At 41.5% G+C, this 18800-nt stretch overlaps 1 protein-coding gene across 2 annotated transcripts in view; it reads right to left on the bottom strand.

Annotated features, from left to right (window-relative positions):
* FHOD1 (formin homology 2 domain containing 1) overlaps window positions 1-18800 on the bottom strand; it is a 471898-nt gene that overhangs the window by 269880 nt on the left and 183218 nt on the right. The window lies entirely within an intron of this gene.

Genomic DNA, 18800 nt, shown 5'->3' with positions numbered 1-18800 from the left:
TGAAATGTGTATCCTGCCAGAGCTGGTGTTGGACTGCAAACGTGAGCTAGGATTTAACAGAAAGAGGAAAAGTCCTTTTTGTTTCTTTATTTTATTTACACCACAGCGCCAGTGTGGTTAGGAGAAGCCAAAGGGGGTGAAAAAGCTATAAAACCCACCAGGAGTTTTGAAAAAAATCACCCAACTGGGCAGGAAAATCGAATTGAAAAACCAATTCAATAGGGCTGAATCGAATCAAAATTTTTTTTTCCTGTATCTGGCAGCATTAGTTTGCGCTACTGTCTTAGACTTTAGGACCTGGGATTGGGGAGAGATGGCATCCTCAGTACTTTATAATGCAAGTGAAACGAGGATTTGGTCAGACTTTTGAAGGGTCTGCAGAAAAAAAATATTATATAGGCCGGGGACATGAGACACCAGGAAATGGGAACTTTTCTTCCTTCTATTTTTGTGAATGGAAAGGCTGAGGATGTCAGAGAGGTCAGTTAAAATATGTGCTTTATAAGAAAATATAATAATGTGTTTTATAAAGTTTATAGCATTGCTGGCCTACCCAGTGAGGTGTTCCTAGTGGTAATGGTGGCAGCGTGTCAATGTGTTGAGAGGAAGAGATGGTCTGGGAAATTCTGCTGAGCAAACTCCGGGCCCATTTCCACCCCCCAGTTAGTCCACTCCACTCAACTGATTCACACACTGAGTGGGTCTTTGGGTGTTGTTTTGGGATCTCTTCCAGTGGTTTATCTCCTTCTGGTCCAAGGAAGGAAACTTTGTTATCCTTAGCATTGACCTACAGAATATGTTTGTAACAGCGCTGCTTGTGTGGCATTAGGCTATGTAGTGATCGAAAGAAAAAAACAGACCTTTGCACATTTTTGCACTATATGGTGGGTGTATGAGGAGATTCACATTTCCTGCACAGCTAAGTCCATGTGAAGTTACCTTGTGCTGTATTTGACATCTAGCAAGGTCTCTGTTTGAAAGGAAAGATCTAAACTTAAAAATGAAGTGGCCAGAAGTTATGGTAAAAGCAGATAGTGTAGCTGGTTTTAAGAAAGATTTGGACAAATTCCTGGAGGAAAAGTCCATAATCTGTTATTAAGACATGAGGGAAGTGTCTGCTTGCCCTGGATTGGTAGCATGGAATGTTGCTACTCTTTGGGTTTTGACCAGGTATTAGTGTCCTGGATTGGCTACCATGAGAATGGGCTACTGGGCATGATGGACCATTGGTCTGACCCAGTTAGGCTATTCTTATGTTATGTTCTCATCTGTAGGGGCCTTTGTTTTCACTTCTTATTTTAATGTATTTTTTTTCTGGGAACTTATCAGTGTTTTTTATAATGGGAACAAAAATGGAAGAGAATTAATGTGTGTGGAATGGGGGGTAACTAATTTCTTCAGCTAAATAATTCAATCCACTTCAAACAGACATAGGAGAACTTGTGCACCATTCACACACCCTCCAACCAAAAACGTCAAAAGAAAAAAAACTGTTCGACAACCTCCTAGCCATACGAGCTGCAACACTCGACCCCCAACTCTACAACCAATTGATATCAACCACAGACTGCAAAACCTTCAAAAAGAAATAAAAACCCTTCTATTCAAAAAACACATAAAACCGAACTAACACAATCAGAACTGTCCCAAGCATCACCTGCAACTACTCCATATGTACTTCTAATGTCATGACAATTTAGACATAATTTATGTTATGTTATGTTTGGAATAATGGTTACATATATGAGGTTCAATAAAAGAAAATTTTCACTGCCTATTCTGACCATTTATTCCATTTCATGGTTATTGCAAAAAAAAAAAAAAAAAATTTTTTTACATGGGGGGGGGGGGGGGGGGTGTGTCAAAAAATGATGGGCCCCGGGTGCCACATACCCTAGGTACGCCACTGCTCGGCGTCCAGGACCCTAATAACCCTTTGATACTTTTGGGTGATTTTAATCAGGTACTGGACCCTAGCATGATTAGAACGGGCCCGGGTTCTTCTCAGTCATTCGGTCTTACTAAGGGTATACCATATCTATGTGATACATTAGACCTTATTGATCCATGGCGTCTGTTACACCCTACCGACCGGGATTTTACACATCAATCTCGTGCACATCATACCTTTTCCCGCATAGATTACATATTGACATCGTCAGCATATTTACCTAACATACAGGCTTCAGAAGTGGGTCCTCTTTCTGTGTCTGATCATTGCCCCATTTGGCTTGACATACTGACTGGTACCGATCCAGTACCTGGAGGAACTTGTAGGTTCCCGTCCTATTTATTTAGAAACTTGCATTTTCAGAAATATCTAACTCAGAAATGGGACGATTATGTTACCTTCAATTCTCAGCATTAGGTTCAACCGTTATTATTTTGGGAAGCGGCTAAATCCGTGCTTCGGGGGGACATTATTTCTTATGTTAGTGCACACAGACTTCGGCTTTCTCGGGGAATTCTACATTTGGAGGACGAGTATAAACGTCTAAAGAGGGCTCATATTGCACATCCATCCCAACAGTCGCAGGAGGCATTGGCGGCATCCCAGCATGCCCTAAATACTTTATTGCATGAACGCACTCAACACTATTTTCATTATTGCAGGTTTAAATTTTACAGATTTGGGAACAGAGCAGGGCGTCTACTGGCTAACTTGACCAAACCTAAACGTCCCAATCGTCACATTTCTCGCATTCTTCTTAGTTCAGGTAGAGAACTTACTACAACGCCGGACATAGTGGATAGATTTCTCCAATATTATAAAGATTTTTACGCGTCCAGAGATGGCCGGGGGGGTCCAGAGGTGGAGGATTATCTGTCGGATGCAGGGGTACCCAGACTAACCTCACCTGATCGTTTCATGCTGAATCGTCCCATCCAGGGCAAGGAGTTACAGGGAGCGGTTAAACAGCTTAAAGGGGGTACATCACCGGACCCAGATGGTTTTTCCCCAGAGTTCTACAAACTTCTTTTTCCATCTCTTTGTGGACCTCTGGAGGCCTACTATAACGCTGCTTTAGAGGGTGGCTCCTTTCCCCAGGGGGCAAATCAGGCCTTCATAACTTTAATACCTAAACCGGGTAAACCGGAGACGGACATTGAATCTTACCGACCGATATCCCTAATTAATGTGGATATTAAAATATTGGACAAAATATTGGCTAATAGACTTGCAACTTTATTGCCCCGTTTGATAGTTCCGGAACAAGTAGGCTTCGTACAACATCGTCACTCAGTTCTCAATGTTCGCAGACTACTTACCGCATTACAACGTTCCAAAGACTCTGTATATCAGGGGATATTGGTGGGCTTGGACGCAGCTAAGGCTTTTGACCAAGTTAATTGGGAGTACCTTTTTAATGTACTAACATATAAGGGCTTCGATGGGTGGTTCCTAGAAATGCTACACTTGCAATATAAAGATCCCACGGCTTGTATTTTGGTTAATGGTACGCATTCCCCTGTCTTTCAGATAGCACGTGGGACGAGGCAAGGCAGTCCGCTTTCTCCACTTCTTTTCTTACTGTACCTAGACCCCTTTCTGCACACTATAATACGGGATGATATCCTGATAGGGTTACCAAAGGGGGACTCCCATTTACGAGTACTGGCTTATGCCGATTACCTATTATTAACATTGGGATCTCCTGCAACATCACTCCCTAGGGCCCTAGAACTGTTGGATGAATTTAGTATGTATTCGGGCATGCAGTTGAACAAATCAAAATCTATGGTATTGCCTTTGACTGTGGAGGTCCAGACGCAATGGCAGGGTGTTTTTCCCCTTGTCTGGGCGTCGGGTCACCTTACATATTTGGGTATCATTATAACACCTGATCCTGCTGAACTGTACAAACTTAACATAGACCCTCTGGTTCTTACTTCTGTTCAAAGATTGGAAAACTGGAGGGTTTATCCACTCTCATTACTGGGTAAAATAGCATTGTATAATATGGTTTTGGTGCCTCAATGGCTTTATATATTTCAGATGATTCCTGTTTTATTAAGTGCACGACATGAAAAGCAACTTGGTAGAAGCCTACAACGCTTCCTGTGGAATGGAAAGAGAGCACGAATATCTTTGTCTGGACTGGCACGCCCTAGAGACCATGGTAGTTTTGGTCTCCGTAGCCTCCGCATGCTATCTTGGGCGTGTCAAATGCGTCATCTCAATGACTGGTTCAGGGGCACTGACCATTTCTCGGCAACTTCTCAGGAACTATTACTTTGTTCTCCATATCATTTTAGCTACCTACTCCATGTTCCTCATTTACCACGGAAAACTTCCTCTGCAAGGGACCTATTTTTGATGCCTTTACGATGTCTATGGAAGATACTATGTAAACTCCTTATCTGCCTCTCCGAGGCAATGGCGCCTTTACAGCGGGCCTGGACCCGGTGTCCTCTGCCGTGTGGACATTACAACCTAATCAATATGTGTTTCAATTAGTGCATTCCTCGGGGGCTCTGAAGACGTTTGAGGAGCTGCGACGTGATAACGGCTGGTGGCCCACTGACTGGCTGTCTTACCTTCAACTGTCTTCATATGTGACTTCTTTGCCCCGCAACACTATCACTGACAGCTGCATGGAGTCCCTCTCGGAAGCGTTGAGTTTAACAGCACAAGTTCAGATCCCATTGCGATTTCATCATCGTCACCTTCAGGAACAATTAGGCGAGCTCTCTTATGACTCTATTGCACTTAAATGGACTCAGGAACTTTCCTGTGAGGTGACCTCCTTCATGATCCGTAGGGGCACGTTTCGGGCGGCTCGAGTGACTCATAGTGTGACTCTGTTTGAAATGGAATACAAATTTTACCATCGGCTCTACAGATCTACTTCATATCAATTTCGGGCAAAAATGTGCACGTCTGACCAATGCCTTAAATGTGCACACTCTCCATCTACCTTGGGTCACCAGTTTTGGACTTGCACTAGGATTGTTACCTTTTGGCAGCGGCTTGGTACTCATATTCAAGCAATGTGGAATTACAAATTTGCACTGAACCCGGTGATGTTGTTTACTTTGACTTATATTCCTTTGTCTGCACCGAAGGGCTTCCGCAGCTTTTTGGCCAGAGCGGTATTGCTTGGGAAGAAGGCAATCTTACTCTGCTGGATCTCTGTGGATTCTCCGACACTATCCCGGTGGAGAACCTTGATGATTCATCAAGCTTCTATGGAGAGATTGTGCTTTTCTTCTTTGGATTCTGAACAAGGCCGATTATTTTGTTCTCGTTGGACACCATTCTGTGATACACTGACGCCTAGAGCTCGTAGTAAATTGTTGAATGTTTGAGCTTCTAGAGGAGACCATACTGGAATGGATTTTGTGTTCTTCTGAAGTTTGGGTAGGTTGGGGGGGGAGGGGAGGGCGGGGAGGTGGGGGGAGAATTCACTGAATGTCAGGTGAAGAAGAGCAGTGTTCTGGTGTTCATTTCTTTCAATTGTACACTTACATTCAGGAAAGTTTGTGTTTTATTCTGAAAAACCAATAAAATATACTTTAAAAAAAAAAAAAAAGTGTGTGCTTTGTAGAACCATGTGCATTCATTCTAGATCAATTTCCTCCATCTTTAACTAAATTTCTCTATGGTCAAAAGTGTACTGTATGATCTACACTGAAAGGCTTTCAATATTTCCATTCACCACTTAACTGCAAATATGCTGTTTAGAACACTCTGGGGCAGATACATAAAACTATGGTGCTTTAGAGAAACAGCACCAGAGAAACCCCAGCCTGCTTTTAGTGACCAATGCACAACACTAACAGCATGCAAATTATATGCACATTGTTAAGTTTATGTTTATTAAAACTCTTAATATACTGCTTAGGCTATAAATGAGATCAAAGCAGTTTACAATAATCATAAGTAATGAAAAGAACTCCATTAAAAAATAAAAAGAAAGAAAGAAAGAATACACTTGCATACTCAATATAAATAACGTATTTTTCGCTCCATTAGACGCACCCCACCATATGATGCACCCCTCTATAGAGGAATAAAACCCAAGTAAAAAAAATTCTGCCCACTGCCCTGACCTGTACCCCGTCCCCAATCTGGTGAAATAGTGGTAGGTCGGGACAGGGTATAAGGCAGTTCTAGCGGTAGGCAGGCAGGCAGATAGACAGGCAGGGCTCCTCCCCCGTACCTCTTTTTTATTTCGGTGGTTCAGCACTGTAAAGCAGAAGAGGATGCCAGAACTTACCCCCGGGCCCGCCAACTGGAGGAGCGCTTTGAGGCAAGCAACTACCAGAAGATGACCCGCTTCAAGGATCACTACAAGCGTCAGAGCACCGAGCTGCGGGAGGAGTGCGGCCAGCTGCGGCAGTAGCTGGGCAGCAAGACTTCACGCGAGCGGGAGGAGCTGTTCAGTCAGCTTCAGGAGAGCAAGGAATGGGCCTGAGCAGTTGAAAGATGTGAGCGAGGACCGGGACACGGTCCTGCACGAGTAGCAAGAATGCATCGGGAAGATGGAGAAGGAACTGCGACAGCTCTCGGCAGAAGGCGATGAACAACGGACCCGCATCGGGGAGCTTGAAGAGCAACATCAGTGGGCCAAAGACAGATGATCTGTGCGGCCAGCTGGAGTGGCTGAGCCGGGATAAGGACGAGCTGCTGGACCTCTCCATGTCTCAGGGCCGGTTGATCTAGGAAAGGCAGCAGCAGGTGATGCTGCTGCAGGATGAGCTGTGGGCGGTCATCAAGGAGCCTGGGGGGGGGAGGTGTGTTTAAAAAATTGCTATTCGCTCCATAAGATGCACATACATTTCCACCCACTTTTGGGTGGAAATAAAGTGCGTCTTATGGAGCGAAAAATACGGTACTTTACTATGCAAATTATAACAAAGGATTTCAGTTAGCTGAACAAGGGAAATCTAATTGAAAATAATGGGCCTTTAGATGTCTTTTAAAGTTTATTAAGGATTCTTCTTTCCTTGGAAAATCTTCCAGACTGGTTATGATTGGAATAGCAACTCCTGTCTCCATTGAGATTGGGTCACATCTTGAGTATCAAGTTTCAAGTTTTATTAACGTTTGATGAATCGCTTATACAAATTTTCTAAGCGATGTACAATTTAAAAGCCACTAGATAATGGTCTCACGTACAATCACAAAACAAACTACATAGATCAATTAACATTTTAGCAATCGATATAGGGACAAACATGAATGAGGAGGAAAAGGGGGAAAAGTTACAATTTCATTTTCTGTTAGAATTTACATAAAGGGGAAAATACAATAGGGAGGGAAGGGGATTAGTGAGTTTAAAAATCGAAACAAAATGTAAAGGGTCTAAGATATGCCGTATTACACATCAAAAGCGTCTTGAAACAAAAAGGTTTTTTAAATTTTTTTAAAAGATAAAAGATCTTTTTCATTTCTAATATAACTTGGCAGAGAATTCCATAGTTTAGGGGCCATAACGGAAAATATATCATTTCTTCTTGTGCCGATGATTCTCAAGGAAGGAATTATTAGTAGGTTTGAGGAAGATGATCGTAGAGAGCGTGGAGCATTATATGGGATAATCATTCTTGACATAAATTGTGGTTCGTTGAAGATTAGTGTTTTATATACTAAAAATAGAATTTTAAAGTTAATTCAGTGGGAGATGGGAAGCCAAGTTACCTAGGCTGTATACGGACAATAGAATTTTATTAGACACATGGCAGACATTAAAATTTATTAATAATTTAACACCTATTGCGATTCATATATGCACGTGTCAGTCCCTTTGGCTGAACTCCAAGATTCAAATTGGTAGGTTTAAGGTCATCTGGAAGCATTGGATGAAGGCGGGCATACGTACTCTGGATGATGTAGTATCAGATGGAAAGCTGCTTGACTTTTCACGATTGCAACAAACATTTGGTATTGCTAAGTCTCAAAATTATAAATGGTTGCAGTTGAAGCAAGCCATTCAGAAGGGGTTCCTTGATTGGCAAAATCTTTAAAATCAATATAGTTTGCTTCCAGACATATTTCCTGGGACATCAGCCCAGTGGTACAAATTAATATCTGAATTTTTGAATAAGAAACCAAAAACTGGTCTTTGTGACATTTGGAGCATTGAGATAAAGCAGCAGATTTCTGCATCCTAATGGCCACGAATTTGGTCTTGGAGGATGAGATGTACGGCGTCTGCATCTATGAGGCAAACATGGTTTTTTTGTTACATAGATCTTATTGGACCCCTGTTTGTTTACAGAAATTGGATAGTTCTAAGTCTAATAGATGCTGGCACAGTCATCTCGATGTAGGGACATTGGATCATCTACTATTCTATTGCCCATTGATACTTAAATTTTGGAGATCCATTTGGGATCAAGTAAATGAAGTATTGGAAAATCCTGTGGCATTGACGTACAATATCGTGCTATTTGGCATGTTAATGAAGGCTAAAAGTCAAATATCTTCCCATAATAATAATAATAATAATTTTTATTTTGTATACCGCCATACCCAGGGAGTTCTAGGCGGTTCACAACAGATAGATTCAGTACAAACAGTGCAGTTGACAACAAAACGAGCAAAGCAATTATAAACAATAACATGCTGGTTATATGTCTACAATTTAAGTAAAGGGAGCAAAAAAAAAAAATACATGCAACATGTACAAAGAGAATAAAGTACAATAAGTACAAGGAATAAGGACATGCATAAGTGCATGCCGTAGTACATGCGGCAGTAAGTACATGCATCAAAATACATGTAATAGATACAATAAGTACATGCAGGAGAACTGTATACACGCCATGAGGAAAGAGCCTATAAGGAAAAAGTATGCAAGCCGTAAGAGGGGAGCCACAGTCTTAGAAGCGTGAGAGGGGTAGGTCATGGTATGGTTGGGATTCGGACTGTTGAATAGCTGAGTTTTAATTTGCTTTCTAAAATTGAGATATGAAGAGGCATCAAGTATAGTTTGGGCGAGCCATGAATTTAGTTTAGCCGCTTGAAAGGAGAAGGTTCTTTCGAAGAATCTTTTCAGGGGTTGCCATACAACTTATTTTGAGGAATTGGAAAAACTGGGATCAGTTAAATTATACTTTTTGGTGGGAATCTCTATGCCACACTTTTAAAATGGAACGTAAGATGGCCCTACAACAAGGACATTATAGGAAATTTATGGATGTTTAGGAGCCATTAACAAAATTCTGTAAGGAATGATTGTTGATTTTGCCCTTCGATCATACACGTCCAGGGTGGGGAAATACTTTTAATTTGAGTGCAATTGTTGGATATGTAGAAAGGGGGGGGGGATGATATATGTATTTGTCATAAAATATAAATTGATAGAATTTAAGGGCTCCTTTTACAAAGGTGTGCTAGCGTTTTTAGCGCACACACAAGATTAGCATGCTAAAACCACTAGCGCACCTTTGTAAAAGGAGCCCTAAGTGTTGTTAAAGTGTAAAATGTCTGTATAATATGTTGCACTTATTTTTGGCTTTAAAATGAATAAAGATATTTTTTTAAAAAAGGATTCTTCTTTTCTCAGCTCTAATAGCAAACTATTCCATAAAACTGGAACCAAATAAAAAAATGCTCTATTCCAAATTGATGCCAAATGGGCCTTTAGAAATATGGTTTAAAGCTACTCTATTGTCATCCAATGTTCTTAATAATCAACGGGAAGCATAAAATAATTCCAAAGTCAAAAGATATGGAGGTTGCAGTTCAAATAAAGCTTTATGAGCTAGCATCAGAATCTTGAACTTAATCCTATATTTTATTGGTAACCAATGAAATTTTAAATATAAAGGAGTTACATAATCCTTAATATGCAAATTACCTAACACTGGAGTCATTTTACTAAGGTGCGATAGCCGATATCTGAAACTGAACCCAGACAAGACAAAATTCATTCTCCTCGAAAATAATAAAACCCCAGCTGTAACAAATCTAGTAATAAACTCAATCACATACCCCATACAACCTACTCTAAAACTTCTAGGAATGACAATAGACAGATGCTGTACCATGCAACTACAAATCAACAAAACAATACAAAAATCATTCACAGTCATGAGAAACTTAAGGCAAGTTCGAAAATTCTTCGACAGAAAACAATTCCAGCTCTTGGTCCAGTCCTTAGTCCTAGGTCTTCTAGACTACTGCAACATACTCTATCTCCCCTGCTCCACAACCATGATAAAACTACTACAAACAGTTCAAAACACAGCGCTAAGACTTATCTATTCCCTGAGGAAACATGACCACATCATGGTGGCATACCTCGACTCACACTGGCTCCCAATACAAGCAAGAGTACAATTCAAATTCTACTGCCTACTATTTAAAGCCATAAATGGAGACAGCCCAGCCTACCTAAACAACTGCCTAATCCAAACTACCTCAACCAGACACAGGAGAACACACAAACCGTTCACGCATCCCCCAATCAGAGACGTCAAATGAAAAAAAAACTGTACGATGGCCTTCTAGTGACTCAAGCAGCAAAACTAGACTACCAACTCTCCAATTTACTGATAATGATTCCAGACTACAAATCGTTTAGAAAAGAAATAAAAACCATCCTATTCAAGACATCCTTGAAGACAAACTAACACCGCAAGACTCACCCCAATTCTCTGAAGCAACTTGCTATACTTTTCAATTCCTCTGAAAATGGCCAGATAACTTCTTTTGTAATCCGCCTTGAACCGCAAAGTATTGGCGGAATAGAAATCACTAATGTAATGTAATGTTTTAGCTTGCACTAAATGCTAACGCATCCATAGACTATAATGGATGCGTTAGCTTTTAGCGCACACTAAAACGGCAAGCGCGCCTTAGTAAAAGAACCCCAAATTGTGGGAACATACAACAAACATCTGCACTTGCATTTAGCCATATTCTGTAACGTTTGTAAATGTTTTAATTATCCTGCTGTTATTCCTGCATAAACTAAATTACAATAATCCAATTTTGATAAAACAAAAGCATATATTAAAGTATGTAAAGAATCCTCATTCAAAAAATTCTGAGTAGCTCTAATTTGTCTCAATGCTCCAAATCCTCTCCCAATCACTATAGAAACTTGATCTTCAAATTTTAAATGACAATCAAACATTAACCCCAAATATCTAAAACTGTTTACCAATCTTACATGATGTAGATCTAATAATATGTCCAACTGTGGTGACTCTATCACCTGTAATACAACAGGCAACTTAAGACACATTTAATACAAGTTTATTATCATTTAGCCAACAGTTGATCTTCTTTAAGCTATCTTGTACAGAATCCAAATCCAATGTAAGGGGAAAAAGTCTATAAACAATTAGAATATTGTCAACATATATATGTACTTAATCCAGCTCCTTAAATTTGTCTAGCCAAGGGGCTCAAAAATGAATTAATCAGTGCTGAACCTTGCAGTACCTCACAATCTAACATTTTCTCCTGAGACACAGAACCACTGTTAGCTACCCTAAATGTACGGTCCTTTAGAAAAGATGAGAACCAATCCAATACTGTCCTTTTCACACCAATATCTCGTAAAAGATTAACAACCCATGATCAACCAGGTTAAAAGCTGAACTTCAATAAAGCAATTTAAAGCAAAACTCAAAACTTTTTTATTCAAGGATGCTTTTGGATAAAAATGTCCTTTTCAGGACCAAATCAACTACAATTCCTCTCCCTACCTATTGTTCTTATCCTTAAGCGTGCTTTATTTAAACATTGTAGTTCATTCCTTTTTTCCCAATTGTGTGCAGTTAGTATACTTGTCCTCTGTTAATGTCCACTAAAATAACACTGTATTGTTTAATATTTTAACTCTAACATGTTTTGTCTCTTTTAAAAATGTTTTCTTTTATTGATACTGTACACCGCTTAGAAATTTGATTAAGCTGTTTAAAATTTTTTTAAATAAACTTGAACTCGGATCCAAAGAGACCACCAATACAAAATTGCCCCCATCTAAAATTGAGTGTATCTAACTTGCATTTTGCCCCATCGCTGCTTGGCTCATCTGAACAGGATGTCATCCCCTTTAGTCAGTTTTTCTGGGATTTCAGGAGTTCCAAGGCCTTGAGGACTAACTGGGGGGCCGAGTACAAAGCTCCTGTCCCTTCCTCCTGCCTTCTGCGGCATATGACCACTCCTCAACCAACAACTCTGCTCAACCGATGCAGGATCCGGAGCATCCATCAGAGGTAGTCACTTGACAAGATGGCTGCTGTCAAAAAAATCATCCCAAAAATGGGGAAAGGGAGGAGTTCTCAAGTTCTTAAAGGGATATCCTTCTGCAGTTCACGGGAAATGGGAATCAATATCTCAAGTATGGACTCCTCTGTATCTGCAACAGAATATCCCATTAAAATCAATTACAAAAAGCCTCTTCCAAAAATCCATTTTAACCTACAAAAATCATATACAATAAACTCTTCTGTTCTGTGTTCACAGCTGAAGAACTGGGTGCGGGACCGCAGAAGACAAACGTGAATAGGGATGGGGGAGTAATAGACCCTGATCGATTTTCAGAAGGTTGTGTTCATGAGGAGCTAGCTAAAATAAAGGTAGACAAAGCGATGGGGGCCGGATAGTGTACATCCGAGGGTGCTGAAGGAACTTAGGGAAGTTCTGGTAGCTCCGCTGACTGACCTTTTCAATGAGTCTCTAGGTCGGGAGTGGTACCAGAGGACTAGAGAAGGGCGGATGTGGTCCCTCTCTCCAAAAGTGGAAGTAAGGAAGAAGTAGGAAATTACAGGCCGGTAAGTCTGACTTCTGTGGTAAGCAAATTAATGGAAGCGCTTTTAAAACAGAGAATGGTCAAGTTTCTGGAATCCTGTGGATTACAGGACTGGAGGCAACATGGATTCATTAGAGGTAGGTCTTGTCAGACAAATCAGATCAATTTCTTTGACTGAGTGACCAGAGAATTGGATAGAGGATGTGTGCTAGATGTGGAGTATTTAGATTTTAGCAAAGCCTTTGACAGTGTTCCACACAGACGTCTAATAAATAAATTGAGTACCCTTGGGATGGGTCCCAAAGTGACAGGCTGGGTCAGAAACTGGTTGAGTGGAAGGTGCCAGAGGGTAGTGATCAATGGAGATCGGTCTGAGGAAAGGGATGTTACCAGTGGTGTGCCTCAAGGTTCTGTTCTTGGGCCTTTTCTATTTAACATTTTTATAAATTATATTGCTGAAGGATTGTTGAGTAAGATTTCCCTCTTTGCGGATGATACCAAAATCTGCAATAGAGTAGACACGCCGGATGGTGTGAATAACATGAAGAAAGACCTGGCAAAGTTTCAAGTTTTATTAAAAATTTATTAATTGCCTAAACAAAGTTTCAAGGCGATGAACAATAAAATACCACCAATAGGTTTAATTTTTGCTTTTTACAAAGACCAACATTTACAGACTTACGAAACAAGGACTAGAGACTTACTGTTACAATAGGGTAATAAGGGGAAGAACTACAATATAAGAATAGGTAAGAACATAAAAGAGAAAGAACAAAGGGAAAGGGTTACTCAGGCCCTGATTCTGTATAGGACGCCCAGGAGAGGTGTCCTATACAGAATCGGTCCTACACTAAACCCCGATTCTGTAACCGGCGTCCAAGGTACAGACGCCGGTTAGAGAATCGGGTTAAATTAGACGCGGCCGCTATACTTATGGCAGCAAGGGATCTCCCTGCTGCAATAAGTATAGCGGCCGCGGCCGCCTGTCCCATCGCCGGCAGGAGGATGCCCAATCCTCCTGCCGGAACCACCCTGGAACCCCCCTCCCCCCCAAACTGGTAATCTCCGGCAGGAGGATGCCCAATCCTCCTGCCGGAAAGCACGATGACCCGACGACCCCCCCCCAAACAAACCTCCCTCCCCCAACTAACCTTTAAATGTTGGTCGGCTGGACGGGTCTTGCTGCCGTCCAGCCGACAGGCCTGCCTCGTGGAAATGAGACGGGCCCGCCCCTTCCCGGCCCATTCCCGATAAATCTAAGGCCTGATTGTCCCAGGCTCTAGAAGCCTGGACCAATTAGGCCTTAGGCATAGTGGGCCACCCATCCCCACTAATCCTAAGGCCTGACTGGCCCAGGCTAGACACCTGGACCATCATCATATAGGAGGTTTGAAACAAAAGATGTATGAGGAGAGACTGGAAGCCCTGAATATGTATACCTTAGAGCAGGGATCTCAAAGTCCCTCCTTGAGGGCCGCAATCCAGTCGAGTTTTCAGGATTTCCCCAATGAATATGCATTGAAAGCAGTGCATACACATAGATCTCATGCATATTCATTGGGGAAATCCTGAAAACCTGACTGGATTGCAGCCCTCAAGGAGGGACTTTGAGACCCCTGCCTTAGAGGAAAGGAGGGACAAGGGAGATATGATTCAGATTTTCAAATACTTGAAAGGTATTAATGTAGAATAAAATTTTTTCCAGAGAAAGGAAAATGGTAAAATCAGAGGATATAATTTGAGGTTGAGAGATGGGAGACTCAAGAGCATTGTAAGGAAATTCTTCTTTACAGAGAGGGTGGTGGATGCCTGGAATGTGCTCCCGAGAGAGGTGGTGGAGAGGAAAATGGTGACAGAGTTCAAAGAAGCGTGGTATGAACACAGAGGATCTAGAATCAGAAAATAATAGTACATATTGAAGAAATAAGGCCAGTACTGGGCAGACTAGCACAGTCTGTGTCTGTATATGGCCATTTGGGGGAGGATGGGCTGGGGAGGGCTTAAATGGCTGGGAGGGTGTAGATGGACTGGAGTGAGCTTTGAAGTTGGAACCTAAGAACAGTACCGGGCAGAGCTTTGGATTCTTGCCCACTCCATTGATACTTAAACATGTGCACTCCTCTATATACCCCCAAAACCCTTTTGTACTAGCATATAAGTGGCTCCTGCAGCCATAAGGACTATTGGGGTGGTAGATAAGTGGGTCTAGGGGATTCTGGAGGTGGTTTGGGGGGTTCACCAGACCTATAAGGGAGCTGTAGTGAGGAGAAGACATTGCACCCTTTTTGTGAAGTTCACAGCAGTGCCCTGTAAGGTACCCCACTATTTAGGTGGCATGTCTGGGTGTTCAGTCCATCACTTTGCAGACCCCTCCCACGTCCAACAGGGCTTGTTCTAGGCGTTTTTAACTTAGACAAAAAGTTGGACGGAAATGTGGTATAAAGATGGACGATTTAGCGACTTGGACAATCAGAACGGCAGGACGTATACTTAGATGATTTTCGAAACAAAAAAAATTTTGAAAGTATTTTTCTAAATGTGTCCTAGGCTATTTTTTTACTTTGGACGACTTGCGACTTAGACGCAAACGGACTTAGACGTCCCTTTTGATTATGCCCCTCCACGTAAATAATTTGATGCTATTTGTTTATTTAGGTGCACTGCCTGTATATATGTTTAAAAGACCTTGGAAATAATATTTTACCTAACTTGTTTGACTACTGTTAGAATATCCCCGTTCTTTTCATACGTATTCCAAAGGATAACATGTCAATTTTCAACCACAAGGGAGTGTGTGGTGCAGTGGTTAGAGCTACAGCCTTGGCACCCTGAGGTTGTGGGTTCGACACCCACACTGCTCCTTGTGAACCTGGGCAAATCACTTAATCCCCATTGCCCCAGATACATTAGATAGAGTGGGAGCCCACTGGGACAGTTTGAGTAAGTGAATAATTTGTAATCTGCATAGAATTGTAGGATATGTGGAATATAAATTATTTTAAATATATATATATATATATAATACCTGCTTGTATTAATTTATCTGTGAATTTCCTATTCTAAACTAAACTAAACCATTAGGTTTGTATACCGCACCATCTCCGCATGCGCAGAGCTCGGTACGGTTTACAGAGGTTAAGAGGAAAGGAATTACAAAGAAGGGATATAGGAGAGGGACTGAGAGGATAGAGAGGGGCAGGGTACTAGAGAACGGGAGGAGAATTAGATTTTTGAGAAGAGCCAAGTTTTCAAGCGTTTACGGAAGGATTGGAAGGAGCTAGAATTTCTGAGCGGGGATGAGAGGTTGTTCCAGAGTTCAGTGGTTCTAAAGGGGAGGGATGTTCCAAGTTTTCCTGCGCGGGATATACCTTTTATAGATGGGAAAGATAGTTTCAGTTTTTGGGAGGGTCTAGAAGAGAGCGGGTTTGATGAGTTCCAGAAGAGTGGGATAACGGGAGGAAGGATGCCATGTAGAATCTTGAAGGCTAAGCAGGCACATTTATAGAGGACTCTGGAGTATACTGGGAGCCAGTGAAGCTTGGAGAGGAGTGGGGAAACGTGATCAAACTTGCCTTTTGCGAAAATAAGCTTGGCAGCGGCGTTCTGAATTAGCTGAAGTCTATGGAGGTTTTTCTTAGTTAGGCTTATATAGATGGAGTTGCAGTAGTCTAGTCTAGAGAGGATGGTGGATTGGACGAGGATGGCGAAATGAGAGTGATGAAAGCAAGATCTTACTTTTCTTAACATATGGAGGCTAAAGAAGCATTTTTTTACCAGGGAGTTGAGGTGATCGTTGAAGGAGAGAGAGGAGTCTAAGATGATGCCTAGGACTTTGCTTTGTTGAAAATTGGGATATCTATATTTGAGATAAATGTAGAGACACATGGGCAGAAAGGTGGATGCTAGACAAATACTTCTGTTTGGTGTTCACAGAAAAATCCTTGGAGAGGGAACATGGATATGTAACTAGCAAACCACACTGATTACGGATGAGTGTGTCTGTAAACTAACGGCCTCTTTTACAAAGCCATGCTAGTGGCTGCGCTGAGATAGAAATTTAAAGGGCTTTGGGGCTGTTGCCGCTTGGCAGCCGCTAGCATGGCTTTGTAAAAGAGGCCATAAGTGTGAGACTGAAAGTGGATAAAGTCATGGAACTGGATAGAATTCATTTCAGGATGCTAGAAGAGGCTCAGAGAGATTCTGGCAAGTCCCCTGAAGGATATTAAATTTGCTGATGACACAAAAGTTGTTCAAAGAGATGACATTTAATGTGAACAAGTGGAAAGTGATACATGTGGGAAAGAGGAATCCAAATTATAGCTACATGATGCAGGGTTTATTTTATTTATTTTATTTCTTCCATTTGTGCATCACACATACCTATACAAGCTCTAGGCGACATTACAGAGGAAAGGGTTAGAAGAGGGTAGGGAGGAGTGGAAAGGAGAGACGTTTGTAGAATATTTCATAGAAATTCCTAACTTTATAGATAGGAGCGAGCATCATCTATGTAAATGATATCTAAATGAATTAAAGTAATATGTAAAAAGGAATAGAACGGAGGAACTGTTAAACAATAGAATTCAGTTAATAAAATAAAAACAATATGGGTAAAAACAATGGAATAAAATTTAAAATAATTCATAAACTGGAAGAAAAAATTGAAAACCAAAATCAAATAAGTCTGGCAGAAGTCCAATTTCCTGAAGCAGCTCTGTTGCCTCAGCATATTTTAAATAATCCCAACAGCAAAAGTCCAGATGGGCAGATATCAGCTCAGGCATTCCAGCTGCTGCAGCCCTGATTCATCGCTTCCAGGCAGAAGAAACACAGAGATAGTACAATCCAGCACCAGGCCGCACTGCTCTTGGTGGGCGGAGGATGCCCATGGGCAGCTCCTGAAGAATATAGCACTCTGCCTCCATCGGACAACCGGGAGGAGGAGTCCACGGCACGGTCCCACTCCATGGATCTGGAGACACCATCAGCCCCTTCCCAATGAGAGAGCAGATGCAGCCCCATCCTAGGCAACCACCAGCAGTGATCCACCATGCCTCCACTGGTCCCGCCTCCAGCAACGATCTCCCCGCAACGATTTTCAGTCACCACACGCAGGTAGGAAGGGCCTCTGCTGAAAATGAACCGTTCCAGGCCTTTAGGTTAGTAAACAGGCTGTGATTCTATAACTGTCAAACTCCTCCTATCCAAGATGTTTTCTGAAAAAAGTACAGAACCCTGTAAAACTATGAATAAGGTAGATGAAAGGAACAAAATAAAGTAGAAACCAATAAAATAAAACTAAATAGAACTAAAAATGTAAAAATATAAGAGAGAGAGACACTGAAGCCCAGGTCTTACTCAGGCAACATTCTAGGGTTCCATGCTAGGAGTTATTATCCAGGAAAAGATTCTAGGTGTCATTGTTCAGTCTACCTAAAAGTAAGACCCACACCCAGAGAAGCCATTGTGACTGGAGGCTGAACAAAGCCGTGATCTTTGGTTGGCTCAAATTCAGAGAGGAGACTGCCCAAGCTTTCTGCTCTGCTCCCTTTTGTGAAGTACATCCAAAGGAGAAACCAAGGGACAAACACACTCTAGTAAATATGTGGCTCATCTGTATGCCTCCATTTTGCCCCCTTTAAAAAAGCTATTTCTACTTGCATCTACTGCAAAAAGAAAGCCATTTCTTTCTCTCAATAGCTTCCAATCAGTGTTCCATTTTATGTTTGTGTCAATATGGGGCTACTGTAAAGCTGTATATACTTTGGGCCCAGGCCAATTGGGTATCTAGCTACACTCTTGTTCCATGGGTTGGAAATGCCACAATGAAGTAATCTGTTTCAAGAACTTTAATCCTCCATTGTCTCAGATATAAACAGACTAAGCTCTCAGGGTACTGGAAAATACCTACAGTACCTGAAAATAAACACAGATTCTCACATATTCCAAGTTACATACAAATCTGACTTAAGAACGGCTTTAAAAATGTAACTGGTCCTTAACTCGGGGACTTTCTGTATATATGTATGCATGTATGTTTATTTAAAACTTTATATACCGCATAATAGCCAAAAAGGATCCAAG

Source organism: Geotrypetes seraphini, chromosome 4 (assembly GCF_902459505.1).
Source record: "Geotrypetes seraphini chromosome 4, aGeoSer1.1, whole genome shotgun sequence".
Lineage (NCBI taxonomy): Eukaryota > Metazoa > Chordata > Amphibia > Gymnophiona > Dermophiidae > Geotrypetes > Geotrypetes seraphini.
Note: the sequence above shows the minus strand (reverse complement) of the source record. Positions and strands in the feature narration are given on the sequence as shown.